The following is a 17,671-nucleotide window of genomic DNA, read 5'->3' on the forward strand; positions in this document are numbered from 1 at the left end:
GGAGAAGGAAAGGCTCACGGGTCACATGGGAAAAGCTAATAGAAAGGCACATCGTCCATTTTACTTTAGTGGTGCAGAATGTCCTATCCATTGCCTTCCAGACGACATACAAGACCAGTGTTTATACGACCAGTGCTACCAACTGAACCGCAATGCCTCATATATATATATATCAATGCATCCATCCATTATCTATACCCGCTTATCCTGAGCAGGGTTGCTGGGGGTGCTGGAGCGTATCCCAGCATGCATTGGGCGTGTCCGCGTGGGTTTCCTCCGGGTACTCCGGTGTCCTCCCACAGTCCAAAGACATGCAGGTGGGCTAATTGGAGGCTCTAAATTCCTCAAAAGATTGGCAGCCTGTCCAGGGTGTATTCCTTCCTTTTTTTTTTAATATGAAGAAACGCTTTGACCAGCGGTTTTCATCAGAAAAAGACGTTACGTGTGAACATAGCCTAACTTTGTTTAGCTACCAAGCCACGCTAGATACTAACGTTAGTTCAATCGAGGTATCTTTATGTAACGTTGTCATAAATTTTTTCCCGTCCGTGAAAACTGGATTACTTGTTTACATTTTAGACAGATGTCGCTAGGGTAAATCTATCGGTGTTTCCGTCGCAGTGCTTTCGACACAAGCAAAATCGGAAGCGCTTTTTACGTTCATTCGGCTTAAGGTGCTCCGCAAAATCACTTAGGCACTGCCCCTTTCTAGGGTAGGGAAAACCCTGCAACCCAAGCGCTGCCTCCAACAGACCGTAGCCTAAATGCCCGTACATGTCTTTGCATGGGGGGGATGGCAAACTCAGACTTATTGATAAGCTACTTCCCATTTTATTTGTACCCATGCAATGTTTTTAAAGTTAGTTGAAAATACTGAATTTTCAAATACAAAGTGTTTGATTTAATGGAATTATTTGAAAATACAACATAAGGCCAGTGGTGCAACATGCACAATTGCACCAAGCTGTTGAAAGACATGAAAAGCACTGGATATGTGTGTCTAACCTTACAAAAAGATGGAACTGCACATATAGCTGTTGAACGCTCTCACAACAGAAAAAGAGGAAATATAGTAATAGGCCCCATACTTTAAAAATATTGCATAGGTACAAATAAACGGGGAAGTAGCTTATCAAGAAGTCTGAGTTTGCTCCCCCCCCCCCCCCCCCATGAAATGACATGCACAGGCACTTAGGCTACTGCCTGTGCATGGGTTGTTTAAAATGAGTACATAATATACTAATATACTGTATTTTAAAAATATATATTTTTGCTGTATTTAGACAGATACAAAGCACAGAGGGTGACAGGTAGAGGAGGGATCACAGGTTAGAAGCTTCCATGACCTCCTGACCTCCTTGCATTTTTCCCCAAGCTGCCAACATTTGTTCACTGACTTTGCAAACTTGTTTTCATAAGACATTCACTGTTCTTTGCTAATTTGAGTGTGAGTGCACAAAGATTCTCTCTTCTCTCCTGCATCAGACATTAAGAGCAACTTTGAGGAGCTGCAAGTCAAGCATAGAGATCTGTGGAAAATGATTTCCCATTACAATGGTGAGTTTTTATGAGAAACCAGAATCATTTTTTGTGCCATCATGTTAATTGAGCTCTGATGTGTATGACGAAAAAATTTATGTGATTTATGTGTGTTACTTTTATTAAAGTAGCATTAGAAATGTAGCAAATGATGTTACGCTGCTCAGGAGTATGTACTCACAAATGGTCATTATAGCCAGCAGCCTGGTCAGTACATAATTGGGAGAATTGCTAGGAGAAGGTTATAATGGTGGTGATAATGGTGTGCCAGTAGACATTGGGGTCTGTGTTTCCTCTTGACGAAGTGGAGACTACTTGTGGGCAGGGGGAAGTTTTTACTGGGGAACAGGGGTGCCACCAGGGATTTTGGCTCCATGAAAAGATCTCACATTGGGCCAGAAAATCCTGTACTCAAATATTTTCTGAGGCCTCCTATTAGTCAAGGTATCATTTATTTGAACGTGATACTATACCCTAATGGTGTACCCTTATGCATTCAGATTTTTGTTTTTTTGCACTTTTTGGTGGGAAGTCTTGTAGGCTTATAGACAGAATTTGCTTCATGTGTTTGTGGTAACATAGGGGAGAGTTCTACGCTTAGTTTTTTGTTTGTTTTTTTTTTTTGTTAATTACTTTATTTACTTTGTGGAGGTTACACCATAGCCTTTTTATTTCGATATTTTTGAAGAGATACAGTTTTCGTAATAAATTACCTAAACTGTTTCCTTTTAAATATTTCATTCTTTTTGGTTTATTTAAACCCATTTTCACCAGTCTTAATGACATAATCGCACCTGAGATACATACATTTTAACCTTTTGATGGCATGTTTTATGTTGTGTTGTATTAAAGGTTGTTTGCAACACAGAATCTTGCATTAATCCGCATGACCAGCTAAGCGTTACTGAGAAAGTTTTTGGCCTGAAAGGAATATTACTGACAGAATCTTTGTTTCTAGCCTTTCGCTACTAAGCTTTTTTTTTCTCCAGAGTTCCAGAACTTTCTTTCACCAGTTCTCAGCAGGGTCCCAGGGCTAACCTCCGGATAATGGGCCTCAGCTAGCACCTTTTTTTGTGTGGGCACTCTGGAAAAAAAATGCGGAAAAAAAAGGTTAAAATTTTTTCAGCTATTCAGAAAGGCACTGCACCCTTTTGGAAACTGAAAAGCTTAGAGGAAATGCCCTGACACAGGAAACAGATGAACATCGCTGTAAACCCGGACACCACATTTGTTTATCGCAGCAAGCAGAGGTTATCTTTATTTAAAGTAATAATCTCGAAGATTTTCATTAAAATAAATGTCTGTTAAGTCACTATCTATCGCTGAATTAGGTAACACAGTGGTGATTGAGCCTATTATTTTATTAATTAATATTATTATAATACTAATAATTTATGATTAAAAAACTGGGTGTCTGTGGTGACATTCCCAGGAAAAAAATCACAAGCGGCGCACAGTTAGTGACGCGCTTTCCATCACCCATCAGTGGTTGGTCTGCCAGAGAGCGTAGGCGGAGCTAACGCAACAGACTCGCTCTTCAACTCACTACTGTTTTTTCCGGTGTCTGCTAGCGTTACAATAACAGAGAAAGTTATGGAACCCTAAAAAGTTTTGGTGTACATGAGAGGTCATATTATTTGTTGATGTAGATTTTGTATTACATTTGATGACAATGTAATGTTACTAAATTACATAGCTGTTTGCACAGCTGGGCTAGGCTCCAGCACCCCCTGCGACCCTGCTCAGGATAAGCAGGTATAGATAATGGATGGATGGATTGATATATATGTCTAAATATTTGCAATAGATCTACAAAAATACAGACTTACGAAAAATCTGAGTTATTGTGATAATAATATTCCTCTTTATATGACTCAGGAACCGAAAGAAAGTTGGAGGAACTGCAAGTGAGACACAGAAATGTGTCAGAAACACTCTCTGCTTATCGAGGTAAGAGAAATGATGCTACATTTTATTAACTTTTTATTTTTTATTTATAAAATAAAAACACAAAGTGTCTTAGTAAGGTGTTTGGAAACCACAAGCTGCCAGAAAAGCTTCAATGCACCATGGCATAGATACTACAAGTCTCTGGAAGTCCGCTGGGGGGGTGGAACAACATTCTTTGTCAAGATTTCTTAATTTGGTGTTTTGATAGCGATGGTGGAGAGCGCTGTCTTAGAGGTTGGCCCCAAAATTTCCCACAGGTGTTCATCTGGGTTGAGATCTGGTGACTGCGAAGGCCATAGCATGTGATTTAGATCATCTTAATACTCATCAAACCATTCAGTGACCCCTCGTGCCCAGTGTATGGGGGCATTGTCGTCCTGGAAGATACCACTCCCGTCAGGATAGAAATGATAGGATAAATGTGATCAACTCAGAATAGCATTAATTTGCAGTGGCCCTTCTCTCTAAGGGGACAAGTGGATCCAAATCATGCCTCCCACAGCATAACAGAGCCACCAGACCCCCTCACTGTAGGAGGCAATCATTCAGTGCCACACGTGCACTCACCCACTTAACGAGAATATGGTGAAGGATGACTCATCTTTCCATATTGCCTTTTTTACACACCTCTGTAGACCAGTGCCTGTGGTTTTTGCACCTTCTAACTCACACAAAACAAAGATACCAACCACAAAGTTGTCATAAAGGTGTTGTATTTGCTGAAAAAGCATCACGTGTACTTTACTGAGTGTGGCACTGGAGAGTTTGTGATGACTAATTTTAAACAACTCAGGATTTCTCCTAGGTTTTCAGAGGGCTTAGGCGTTTTCAACTATATTTTGGAACAGAGTTCTTTCAATTTTTTTTTTTTATATGAAGAAACGCTTTGACCAGCGGTTTTCATCAGAAAAAGACGTTACGTGTGAACATAGCCTAACTTTGTTTAGCTACCAAGCCACGATAGATACTAACGTTAGTTCAATTGAGGTATCTTTACGTAACGTTGTCATAAATTTTTTCCCGTCCGTGAAAACTGGATTACTTGTTTACATTTTAGACAGATGTCGCTAGGGTAAATCTATCGGTGTTTCCGTCGCAGCGCTTTCGACACAAGCAAAATCGGAAGCGCTATCCTAAAATTTATTCTTATCGCGAAGAGTTGCCTGACCCGCAACCGTAGTAATGTGTTAACACGGCGGCACAATTATATCGAGAAATACCATCTTTGGGAAAAAACGCTATATTCTGTAAATGCATTTAACCTACCATGCATAAAAACGCTCGTCAATCACCCACTTCTATTTATAATGCCATCATAGTGCGGAGTGTTTAAAACCATAAAGCCACCTCTCCGTTTTTTTTGTTTTTTTGTCAGCGCATCACCGTTGTTTTTACAGTCATTCTGATATGTCGCCTAAATGCCTTTTTTTTTACGTTCATTCGGCTTAAGGCGCTCCGCAAAATCACGTAGGCTCTGCGCCTTTCTAGGGTAGGGAAAACCCTGCAACCCAAGCGCTGCCTCCAACAGACAGTAGTCTAAATGCCCGTACATGTCTTTGCATGGGGGGGATGGCAAACTCAGACGTCATGATAAGCTACTTCTCATTTTATTTGTACCCATGCAATATTTTTAAAGTTAGTTGAAAATACTGAATTTTCAAATGCAAAGTGTTTGATTTAATGGAATTATTTGAAAATACAACATAAGGCCAGTGGTGCAACATGCACAATTGCACCATTACATTACATTACATTACATTACAGGCATTTGGCAGACGCTCTTATCCAGAGCGACGTACAACAAAGTGTATAACCATAACCAGGAACAAGTATGACGAAACCCCTAGAGAGAAGTACCGGTCCAAATACAGGGAACAACCACATAGTTCAACTTGGACCCTGGTGGTTAAACTGATTAACACTAACAGCGAGAACGGCAACAACGCAATCTATGGAAAAATAAGAATAAATAAAAATACAAGTAGTCGTTAAGACTGGCGCATCAACTAAGTCACGTATTAAACAGCTGCCTAGTTACACCCCTAAGTTTAGTCATTTACAGGGGGTGAAGGGAGGGATGGGGAGAGGTGCAGCCTGAAGAGGTGGGTCTTCAGTCGTCGTTTGAAAGCTGTTGAAAGACTTGAAAAGCACTGGATATGTGTGTCTAACCTTACAAAAAGATGGAACTGCACATATAGCTGTTGAACGCTCTGACAACAGAAAAAGAGGAAATACAGTAATAGGCCCCATACTTTAAAAATATTGCATAGGTACAAATAAACTGGGAAGTAGCTTATCAAGAAGTCTGAGTTTGCCTCCCCCCCCCCCCCCCCCCCCCTCATGAAATGACATGCACAGGCACTTAGGCTACTGCTTGTTAGGGGCAGTGCATGGGTTGTTTAAAATGAGTTCATAATATATTAATATACTGTATTTAAAAAAAAATTTTTTTTGCTGTATTTAGACAGATACAAAGCACAGAGGGTGACAGGTAGAGGAGGGATCACAGGTTAGAAGCTTCCAAGCTTCCATGACCTCCTGACCTCCTTGCATTTTTCCCCAAGCTGCCAACATTTGTTCACTGACTTTGCAAACTTGTTTTCATAAGACGTTCACTGTTCTTTGCTAATTTGAGTGTGAGTGCACAAAGATTCTCTCTTCTCTCCTGCATCAGACATTAAGAGCAACTTTGAGGAGCTGCAAGTCAAGCATAGAGATCTGTGGAAAATGATTTCCCATTACAATGGTGAGTTTTTATGAGAAACCAGAATCATTTTTTGTGCCATCATGTTAATTGAGCTCTGATGTGTATGACGAAAAAATGTATGTGATTTATGTGTGTTACTTTTATTAAAGTAGCATTAGAAATGTAGCAAATAATGTTACGCTGCTCAGAAGTATGTACTCACAAATGGTCATTATAGCCAGCAGCCTGTTCAGTACATAATTGGGAGAATTGCTGGGAAAAGGTTGTAATGGTGGTGACCATGGTGCGCCAGTAGACATTCTGGTCTGTGTTTCCTCTTGACGAAGTGGAGACTACTTGTGGGCAGGGGGAAGTTTTTACTGGGGAACAGGGGTGCCACCAGGGATTTTGGCTCCATGAAAAGATCTCACATTGGGCCAGAAAATCCTGTACTCAAATATTTTTTGAGGCCCCCTGTTAGTCAAGGCCCCATTCATTTGAAGGTGACAATACACCCTAATCGTATACCCTTATGCATTTGGAGTTTTGTTTCTTTTGCACTTTTTAGTGGGACGTCTTGTAGGCTTATAGACAGAATTTGCTTCATGTGTTTGTGGTAACATAGGGGAGAGTTCTACGCTTAGTTTTTTTTTTTTTTTTTTTTTGTTAATTACTTTATTTACTTTGTGGAGGTTACACCATAGCCTTTTTATTTCGATATTTTTGAAGAGTTACAGTTTTTGTAATAAATTGCCTAAACTATGTTTCCTTTTAAATATTTCATTCTTTTTGGTTTATTTAAACCCATTTTCACCAGTCTTAATGACATAATCGCACCTGAGATACATACATTTTAACCTTTTGATGGCATGTTTTATGTTGTGTTGTATTAAAGGTTGTTTGCAACACAGAATCTTGCATTAATCCGCATGACCAGCTAAGCGTTACTGAGAAAGTTTTTGGCCTGAAAGGAATATTACTGACAGAATCTTTGTTTCTAGCCTTTCGCTACTAAGCTTTTTTTTTCTCCAGAGTTCCAGAACTTTCTTTCACCAGTTCTCAGCAGGGTCCCAGGGCTAGCCTCCGGATAATGGGCCTCAGCTAGCACCTTTTTTGTGTGGGCACTCTGGAAAAAAAATGCGGAAAAAAAAGGTTAAAATTTTTTCAGCTATTCAGAAAGGCACTGCACCCTTTTGGGAACTGAAAAGCTTAGAGGAAATGCCCTGACACAGGAAACAGATGAACATCGCTGTAAACCCGGACACCACATTTGTTTATCGCAGCAAGCAGAGGTTATCTTTATTTAAAGTAATAATCTCGAAGATTTTCATTAAAATAAATGTCTGTTAAGTCACTATCTATCGCTGAATTAGGTAACACAATGGTGATTGAGCCTATTATTATATTAATTAATATTATTATAATACTAATAATTTATGATTAAAAAACTGGGTGTCTGTGGTGACATTCCCAGGAAAAAAATCACAAGCGGCGCACAGTTAGTGACGCGCTTTCCATCACCCATCAGTGGTTGGTCTGCCAGAGAGCGTAGGCGGAGCTAACGCAACAGACTCGCTCTTCAACTCACTACTGTTTTTTCCGGTGTCTGCTAGCGTTACAATAACAGAAAGTTATGGAACCCTAAAAAGTTTTGGTGTACATGAGATGTCATATTATTTGTTGATGTAGATTTCGTATTACATTTGATGACAATGTAAAGTTACTAAATTACATAGCTGTTTGCACAGCTGGGCTAGGCTCCAGCACCCCCTGCGACCCTGCTCAGGATAAGCAGGTATAGATAATGGATGGATGGATTGATATATATGTCTAAATATTTGCAATAGATCTACAAAAATACAGACTTACAAAAAATCTGAGTTATTGTGATAATAATATTCCTCTTTATATGACTCAGGAACCGAAAGAAAGTTGGAGGAACTGCAAGTGAGACACAGAAATGTGTCAGAAACACTCTCTGCTTATCGAGGTAAGAGAAATGATGCTACATTTTATTAACTTTTTATTTTTTATTTATAAAATAAAAACACAAAGTGTCTTAGTAAGATGTTTGGAAACCACAAGCTGCCAGAAAAGCTTCAATGCACCATGGCATAGATACTACAAGTCTCTGGAAGTCCGCTGGGGGGGTGGAACAACATTCTTTGTCAAGATTTCTTAATTTGGTGTTTTGATAGCGATGGTGGAGAGCGCTGTCTTAGAGGTTGGCCCCAAAATTTCCCACAGGTGTTCATCTGGGTTGAGATCTGGTGACTGCGAAGGCCATAGCATGTGATTTAGATCATCTTAATACTCATCAAACCATTCAGTGACCCCTCGTGCCCAGTGTATGGGGGCATTGTCGTCCTGGAAGATACCACTCCCGTCAGGATAGAAATGATAGGATAAAGGTGATCAACTCAATAGGTGATCAAAAGCTTTGCATTAATTTGCAGTGGCCCTTCTCTCTAAGGGGACAAGTGGATCCAAATCATGCCTCCCACAGCATAACAGAGCCACCAGACCCCCTCACTGTAGGAGGCAATCATTCAGTGCCACACGTGCACTCACCCACTTAACGAGAATATGGTGAAGGATGACTCATCTTTCCATATTGCCTTTTTTACACACCTCTGTAGACCAGTGCCTGTGGTTTTTGCACCTTCTAACTCACACAAAACAAAGATACCAACCACAAAGTTGTCATAAAGGTGTTGTATTTGCTGAAAAAGCATCACATTTGTACTTTACTGAGTGTGGCACTGGAGAGTTTGTGATGACTAATTTTAAACAACTCAGGATTTCTCCTAGGTTTTCAGAGGGCTTAGGCGTTTTCAACTATATTTTGGAACAGAGTTCTTTCAATTTTTTTTTATATGAAGAAACGCTTTGACCAGCGGTTTTCATCAGAAAAAGACGTTACGTGTGAACATAGCCTAACTTTGTTTAGCTACCAAGCCACGATAGATACTAACGTTAGTTCAATTGAGGTATCTTTATGTAACGTTGTCATAATTTTTTTCCCGTCCGTGAAAACTGGATTACTTGTTTACATTTTAGACAGATGTCGCTAGGGTAAATCTATCGGTGTTTCCGTCGCAGCGCTTTCGACACAAGCAAAATCGGAAGCGCTATCCTAAAATTTATTCTTATCGCGAAGAGTTGCCTGACCCGCAACCGTAGTAATGTGTTAACACGGCGGCACAATTATATCGAGAAATACCATCTTTGGGAAAAAACGCAATATTCTGTAAATGCATTTAACCTACCATGCATAAAAACGCTCGTCAATCACCCACTTCTATTTATAATGCCATCATAGTGCGGAGTGTTTAAAACCATAAAGCCACCTCTCGGTTTTTTTGTTTTTTTTTTTGTCAGCGCATCACCGTTGTTTTTACAGTCATTCTGATATGTCGCCTAAATGCCTTTTTTTTAACGTTCATTCGGCTTAAGGCGCTCCGCAAAATCACGTAGGCTCTGCGCCTTTCTAGGGTAGGGAAAACCCTGCAACCCAAGCGCTGCCTCCAACAGACAGTAGCCTAAATGCCCGTACATGTCTTTGCATGGGGGGGATGGCAAACTAAGACGTCATGATAAGCTACTTCCCATTTTATTTGTACCCATGCAATATTTTTAAAGTTAGTTGAAAATACTGAATTTTCAAATGCAAAGTGTTTGATTTAATGGAATTATTTGAAAATACAACATAAGGCCAGTGGTGCAACATGTACAATTGCACCAAGCTGTTGAAAGACTTGAAAAGCACTGGATATGTGTGTCTAACCTTACAAAAAGATGGAACTGCACATATAGCTGTTGAACGCTCTGACAACAGAAAAAGAGGAAATACAGTAATAGGCCCCATACTTTAAAAATATTGCATAGGTACAAATAAACTGGGAAGTAGCTTATCAAGAAGTCTGAGTTTGCTCTCCCCCCCCTCATGAAATGACATGCACAGGCACTTAGGCTACTGCCTGTTAGGGGCAGTGCATGGGTTGTTTAAAATGAGTTCATAATATATTAATATACTGTATTTAAAAAAAAATTTTTTTTTGCTGTATTTAGACAGATACAAAGCACAGAGGGTGACAGGTAGAAGCTTCCAAGCTTCCATGACCTCCTGACCTCCTTGCATTTTGCCCCAAGCTGCCAACATTTGTTCACTGACTTTGCAAACTTGTTTTCATAAGACGTTCACTGTTCTTTGCTAATTTGAGTGTGAGTGCACAAAGATTCTCTCTTCTCTCCTGCATCAGACATTAAGAGCAACTTTGAGGAGCTGCAAGTCAAGCATAGAGATCTGTGGAAAATGATTTCCCATTACAATGGTGAGTTTTTATGAGAAATCAGAATCATTTTTTGTGCCATCATGTTAATTGAGCTCTGATGTGTATGACGAAAAAATTTATGTGATTTATGTGTGTTACTTTTATTAAAGTAGCATTAGAAATGTAGCAAATGATGTTACGCTGCTCAGAAGTTTGTACTCACAAATGGTCATTATAGCCAGCAGCCTGATCAGTACATAATTGGGAGAATTGCTGGGAAAAGGTTATAATGGTGGTGATAATGGTGTGCCAGTAGACATTGGGGTCTGTGTTTCCTCTTGACGAAGTGGAGACTACTTGTGGGCAGGGGGAAGTTTTTACTGGGGAACAGAGGTGCCACCAGGAATTTTGGCTCCATGAAAAGATCTCACATTGGGCCAGAAAATCCTGTACTCAAATATTTTTTGAAGCCTCCTATTAGTCAAGGCCTCATTTATTTGAACGTGATACTATACCCTAATGGTGTACCCTTATGCATTCAGATTTTTGTTTTTTTGCACTTTTTGGTGGGAAGTCTTGTAGGCTTATAGACAGAATTTGCTTCATGTGTTTGTGGTAACATAGGGGAGAGTTCTACGCTTAGTTTTTTTTTTTTTTTTTTTGTTAATTACTTTATTTACTTTGTGGAGGTTACACCATAGCCTTTTTATTTCGATATTTTTGAAGAGTTACAGTTTTTGTAATAAATTGCCTAAACTATGTTTCCTTTTAAATATTTCATTCTTTTTGGTTTATTTAAACCCATTTTCACCAGTCTTAATGACATAATCGCACCTGAGATACATACATTTCAACCTTTTGATGGCATGTTTTATGTTGTGTTGTATTAAAGGTTGTCTGCAACACAGAATCTTGCATTAATCCGCATGACCAGCTAAGCGTTACTGAGAAAGTTTTTGGCCTGAAAGGAATATTACTGACAGAATCTTTGTTTCTAGCCTTTCGCTACTAAGCTTTTTTTTTCTCCAGAGTTCCAGAACTTTCTTTCACCAGTTCTCAGCAGGGTCCCAGGGCTAGCCTCCGGATAATGGGCTTCAGCTAGCACCTTTTTTTGTGTGACCACTCTGAATGCGAAAAAAAAAGGTTAAAATTTTTTCAACTATTCAGAAAGGCACTGCACCCTTTTGGGAACTGAAAAGCTTAGAGGAAATGCCCTGACGCAGGAAACAGATGAACATCGCTGTAAACCCGGACACCACATTTGTTTATCGCAGCAAGCAGAGGTTATCTTTATTTAAAGTAATAATCTCGAAGATTTTCATTAAAATAAATGTCTGTTAAGTCACTATCTATCGCTGAATTAGGTAACACAATGGTGATTGAGCCTATTATTATATTAATTAATATTATTATAATACTAATAATTTATGATTAAAGAACTGGGTGTCTGTGGTGACATTCCCGGGAAAAAAATCACAAGCGGCGCACAGTTAGTGACGCGCTTTCCATCACCCATCAGTGGTTGGTCTGCCAGAGAGCGTAGGCGGAGCTAACGCAACAGACTCGCTCTTCAACTCACTACTGTTTTTTTCTGGTGTCTGCTAGCGTTACAATAACAGAGAAAGTTATGGAACCCTAAAAAGTTTTGCTGTACATGAGAGGTCATATTATTTGTTGATGTAGATTTCGTATTACATTTGATGACAATGTAATGTTACTAAATTACATAGCTGTTTGCACAGCTAACGCTAGGTACCGGACCGTGTCAAGAAAGGCAAAATTAGTTTAGACAACGTTGCGCACAGTATCCATCTCTCATATCAGGTAACGTTGAGTTAGCTAGCTAGCTAATGTAATTAACATAATCTAATGTCTAACGCTACCGACCGGTACCGACCTTGCAAACAGTCTCTCGAATGCAATGCTACCTTGCTGCAACTTTGCAATGTAGCTAAATAAAGGCCAGTTCTGATCAATGATTCGCAACGAGACTGGATGCAACTTGCAAAATTCCAAGACGTCTGATTGTAAACGTTCTAAAACTGCAGTTGGCGATTTGACAAGGTGGGTCTTTTGAGACTCCAGGCAACGGCTCCAGATGCTCTGCAACTAACCAGTTCACACCGCTGCAATTTTCTCTGCAACATTCTAAAACCGTTTCGTTTTGTTGCAAATCATTGATCTGAACTGGCCTTAACGTTACTGTTATTTACATTGCCATCAATATATTTATATAATTTATAATGATCGGATTAAAGCGGTCTTTACAAGGAGCATTAACCTCGGGGTATAGGTGGAGCAGAACCGGGTCTGATTTCTGTGTATGTCAAGCCGGTGAAAACTAAATAAGAAATTCGGCAGTATGGATTAACGTTGTTATTATTTTATTACGCTTCCTTATATGTTCCTTCAGCCTTGATGCCCTTTTTTTGATGAAATCTGTTTTGTTTATGATTTATTCTTCTTGTTCCTATTGCTAATTTAACACCCAGCTCCGCTTTATTCTCGAACAGTTAGCAAAACCAGAAACACCAGGGGTAACATTTTGCAAGGCAGTTGTTGTGTCACACAACAATCAGTTAGCCTAATGTTAGACAATGAATGAGTATGTACATAACGTTACTTTTATAACAACCATTTTTTATTCAGTCGATTGTAAGTTTTAGTTACCGTGGCCAACGTGCCAAATGACTGACGTCACACAGGTGACACTGTTTGGAAGTTGGGAAGTGAGGTCCAAAAACTCACCTGCAATTACCGCTTCTCGCCATTGGTACCGCCAAAGAGAACGAAACTGAAATCTTCGAGATTGTAACTTTAAATAATTAAATGCAGTTCACTTATAGTTATCAGTTTGTATAAGCACACATATCATATAATGAAATATTAATCATTAAAAAAATGGGCTTAAGCAGGTGTACTCAAACTTTTGACTTGCAAGTATATCATAATATGGCCCAGTGCAGTGCAAGTGATATTTTAGAATCAGGTCAAATTATACAATTTTGCCTGATCACTTCTACAGTCAAAACTAGAATTATGAAGAAAGGCTTGTGTGTGTGTCTCTTGCAGACTGTCGTGTGCAAAGCGAAGTGGTGTGAAAGCATGTGAACTAAGCATTACACTGACTATTGTGGTACTCAAAATATTTTCCCAAGGTTGGCAGGTCTGCCTTAGTTTCGTTTTCCTGCAGAGACATTTACTTTGTGTTGGGACATTCTCCCGTAGGAGCTGAGTCTTCTTTTCATTATCCCCCTCCTTAAAGTCTCTTTCTGAGACCTAGTGGTTATTCCACTATGGTGGGTAAATCAAAGAAACCGCTTTTGAAATTGAATTCACTGTAGTTGCATGTGGTCGTTACTACTTCCCCACCCTCACAGGGGGTGCTTGGTAAATGCACGACCAGCGCAACAATGGTGGTGCTGCGAAACTCCATATTCGACATAGTTGTCCTGAATCGTCTACTAATAAAGGTAAGAACACCGAGTTCGTGTTTTCAGCTCATAATTTGGTTGCAGGAGCACAGAATGTCTGAATTGAGCAATCTAGGCACGCCGGCGTGCCGACCACTAGGGCTTTGCGCTAAGAACTTAAAGGGGAATTTCACTTTGTAACACTTCTGGGCTCATTTTCACACCTACCCGGAGTTTTGTGTGCATCCCAGACGGTTTTTAGGTTGCTTGCTTCAATATTTAGATATTTGTAGATTTGACTGAAATTGTCCTTCTAATTAATTTGTCGCCCTTCATGACAATATCAGTCATGAGAAGCAGGGACGTGTGTTTACCAGGGCTGGCCCAAGCCTTTATGGGGCCCTAAGCAGAATTTGATTTGGGGGCCCCCCACCGCCTCGGCACTGCCAATACTATCGACTATTGTCAACGCTTGATCGTTTGCACACCTACTAAATCTAACAGAGCCATTATCAATTTTATTAGTTGTAGCTGTGTTGAACATCATTCCAATGTCAGCATGGCATGTTTTTACCCTTCTATGGTTTTTAATCTTAAAAGGTAGCAAACTCACAAGAGTTGTCTGGTGTTAATTTGCACTTTAATATTCAAAGTGATACAGTACTAAGTAGCATACTGAACGTACTGCACTGAAAAGTAAAAAAATAAACCAGCAGACAATGCATTTACTGTAAACAAGTTAACCACTTGTTGCTTTTGCTTTTGGTTTAAAAAATTTGCAACGTGCAAAAGTGCAGAACAACAATCAACTACAATTAAAATCAAATAACTTAGATAAACAGTACCTCCCTCAGTAAAGTTTCCTTCTTATATAAAAACTAACTAGCTAGCTAACGTTAGCTAACAATATAGCCTAGCTAGTGTAACGAGCCATTTCTTTTATGACAATGGAGAGATGCGAACAACAATACAAGGTCCAGGCAATCAGTTTAGTAAATATACAAAAGAATTTATTATTATAAGATGGCAGCTTGGTACACACACACACACACACACAATACGCGGGTCAAGGTGGCTTATTAAATTATTCCTCCTCTTTGCCTCAACTATGGGCCTTGTTGAGCAGCTAGGGGTGGGGACTGGCCGTTAACCCTGGCCAAAGGGCTAAGCTGTACCCTGAGCAATAAAATGCTAAAATAAGGGTATTGCTAATACAGGTATTAAGCTAAAACATCATAATACTAGATTAAAAACAGAAGAGAGAAATCTGAGCGACTTGAGGCAGGTAACGCAGAACACTTATCTGTGCATTCCGAGGAATTCGGTGTCCGTGCAAGTCTATGATCTTTGCAACCCCTTTTCACAAACGGCAGAGCCCCTAGCCTTATTCAGTTTTAGCGCACACACACCTCACCTCACAAAAGAGTCCCTCTTTTATTAGTTCAGTCCTGTTGTCTTGTAGGGCAATTAGTCCAGTCAGGTGCACTCAATTAGGCGTCCATCCAGGTGCGCTAAATTAGACTATGTGGGCGTGACCTATGGTCAATGCAGCCATATTGAAAAAAGTGATCTTCTGGATTGCAATTTCTTCTGAAAATTTTAATGCCTCAAAATGTTGACATTTGATTATTTGACCGATGATGTCCTGCTGTATGTCTCCCCCTAACTGGGAAACTTTATGTGCAGTTTTCAAATAAACCCACTCCAAAAGATCACTTTTTTCAATATGGCTGTATTGACATGCACACAAAGTCTGTAGTGGGATTATTTGAAAATGCTATAGTAAAACTGCACGCAATTGGGCTAGGATGTAGACCAGGACCCCTTCAGCGAGGAACAAGTGTGTGAATTTTCTGAACTTTTAATTTTGGAGACATATTTCAATACAAAAATGCACTTTTTTTCAATTGACCTCTATTGGATTACATGGAAAGTTTGAAGTAGGATTATTAAAAAATGCTACAGTACAATTTCACAGAAATGTGGTAGGCTGTAGACCAGGACCCCTTCTGCCTAGAACTAGTGTCAGAATTTTCTGAATTTTTACATTTGGAGAGAAATTCTTGTCCAAACTTTCATATTTTTCAATTGGCGTCTATTGGATTACATGGAAAGTTTGAGGTGGGATTATTAAGAAATGCAATAGTAAAATTTCACAGAACTGGGGTAGGATGTAGACCACTTCAGGAGCCCTTCTGTCATAATTAAACGTCAAATTTCCAGACTTTTAACTTTTTACTTGAATTAGGCTAAATGATGTGCCTTGCATATTGGCAACATGTCTGCTGGTGTCTGAGAACACCGAGGCTGTCTTCTACTGCTAATGACACCAGGACATTTCATCCTTGATTGTTTGATGACTTCACCTCCAGTATGTTGAAGTGCCAGTTCCCTGAGAGTGGGGCATGAGCTTGCAAGACCAAGGAATAATAACTACCATCAATATACTGTTACCATTTGACAAGCTGGAGGCATTGAATGTCTTCTGACCTTTGCATATAAAAACACTTTGAAAGGGTAATGGTTGGTTAAGAAAGATCTATCTCTGTGTCTGCTGTGCCACATCAACAGCAGTTTACATATTACTATTCATGAAAGTATGGAAGGATCTCAATGTCTTCTAGTGCACTTAGTGCTGCTACTACACTGGGAGCTGAAAAAACCAAAGGAAGTATGCCGAATTGTATCCTGTATCTTGGACCGGTGCTGAGCAGAACACACCCTTATGTTTGGAGGGTTCTACTGTCAAAATGACATCCTTTTACAGGAGAGGTAACTTTTTAAACTTTTGTGGTGTGCACACTTGTGTATTTTGGGGTTGAGCTTTTGTGCTATTCTAGATACTGCCCTTATGTCTGTTACACACGTCTTCAGCAGTTGGGATTCTACTGAGAGAAGAATTCGCTGACTGACTTGTTTACTGTTTTCCTATTGGTGAATTAGTTGTGATCATGCATGTATGTTTGGTTTTGACCTTTTATGTGATTGGCTGCGCAGTTTGGTTTGTTACATTGTTGTAAATTGATGTCTGGGCTGGAATGGTTACAAGAGAAAACAAAACGATTAGAGATCCTCCTTGGTGAGGGTTGGAGCCAGGGAGAGTTGGGAGAAGGACGGAGAAGGTTGGTGAGACTTAACGACGGGCAAATGCGCAGCCGAATGTCTACAATTCAGAGAACAGACTGTGCTCGTACCCTGGAGAGACCCTACCAGGAGATCGACTCAGGCGTTTCTCAAAGGTTGTCTCCAATGCTGGAATCTCCAAGTTCTTCCTCGCCAATTCTCTGGAGAACTGTGTAGGCAGCCGTGAGTACGATGACCACAGGTGCCCCAAGGCCACGGAGAAGCGTGCCAAAAGGTTTAATTTTATTGCCCATTTGCATACGTTTTTTATTTTGTGAATGTGTTTAGATGTATATGGATTAGGGAAGTATTTTGTTCATTGGTTACGAAGGCTATGTGAAGTAGAACAATTTCTTTTAAAACTTACTTATGGATTACCTGGTTTGTGGGTTTTGTGATTTATATGGGGACTCGTGTATATTGTTTTAATTTCACCAAAGTTAACTACGTGGTAACTTATGGTTATAGGGTAGCTCATAGCAAATTCAAAGTCTACATTGCTAGTACATTGCTAGGATTTTTAGCCTTGCTGTGGTCCTGTGTTTACAATCGAAGAAGTCTCCTCTGTCTTCAACCCCGCCCACCCACTTCGAGTACCCTACCTAACATAGCAAGCTGAATAGCGAGAGGTAACATTACTTACAGGTCCAGGAGAAACCAAGTGAACTCTGTGCCGCTTTTTGTCC

The 17,671-nt window shown here is 39.8% G+C and overlaps 2 protein-coding genes across 7 annotated transcripts in view; one reads left to right on the top strand and one right to left on the bottom strand.

Annotated features, from left to right (window-relative positions):
* Positions 1–17,671, bottom strand: part of LOC135262000 (CD209 antigen-like) — a 104,991-nt gene that overhangs the window by 23,190 nt on the left and 64,130 nt on the right. The gene's annotated exons all lie outside the window — the stretch shown is intronic.
* The window catches only part of LOC135262003 (integrin alpha-L-like), a 43,431-nt gene that overhangs the window by 18,221 nt on the left and 7,539 nt on the right, over positions 1–17,671 (top strand). The gene's annotated exons all lie outside the window — the stretch shown is intronic.

This window comes from Anguilla rostrata, chromosome 8, assembly GCF_018555375.3.
Source record: "Anguilla rostrata isolate EN2019 chromosome 8, ASM1855537v3, whole genome shotgun sequence".
NCBI classification, from domain to species: Eukaryota; Metazoa; Chordata; class Actinopteri; order Anguilliformes; family Anguillidae; genus Anguilla; species Anguilla rostrata.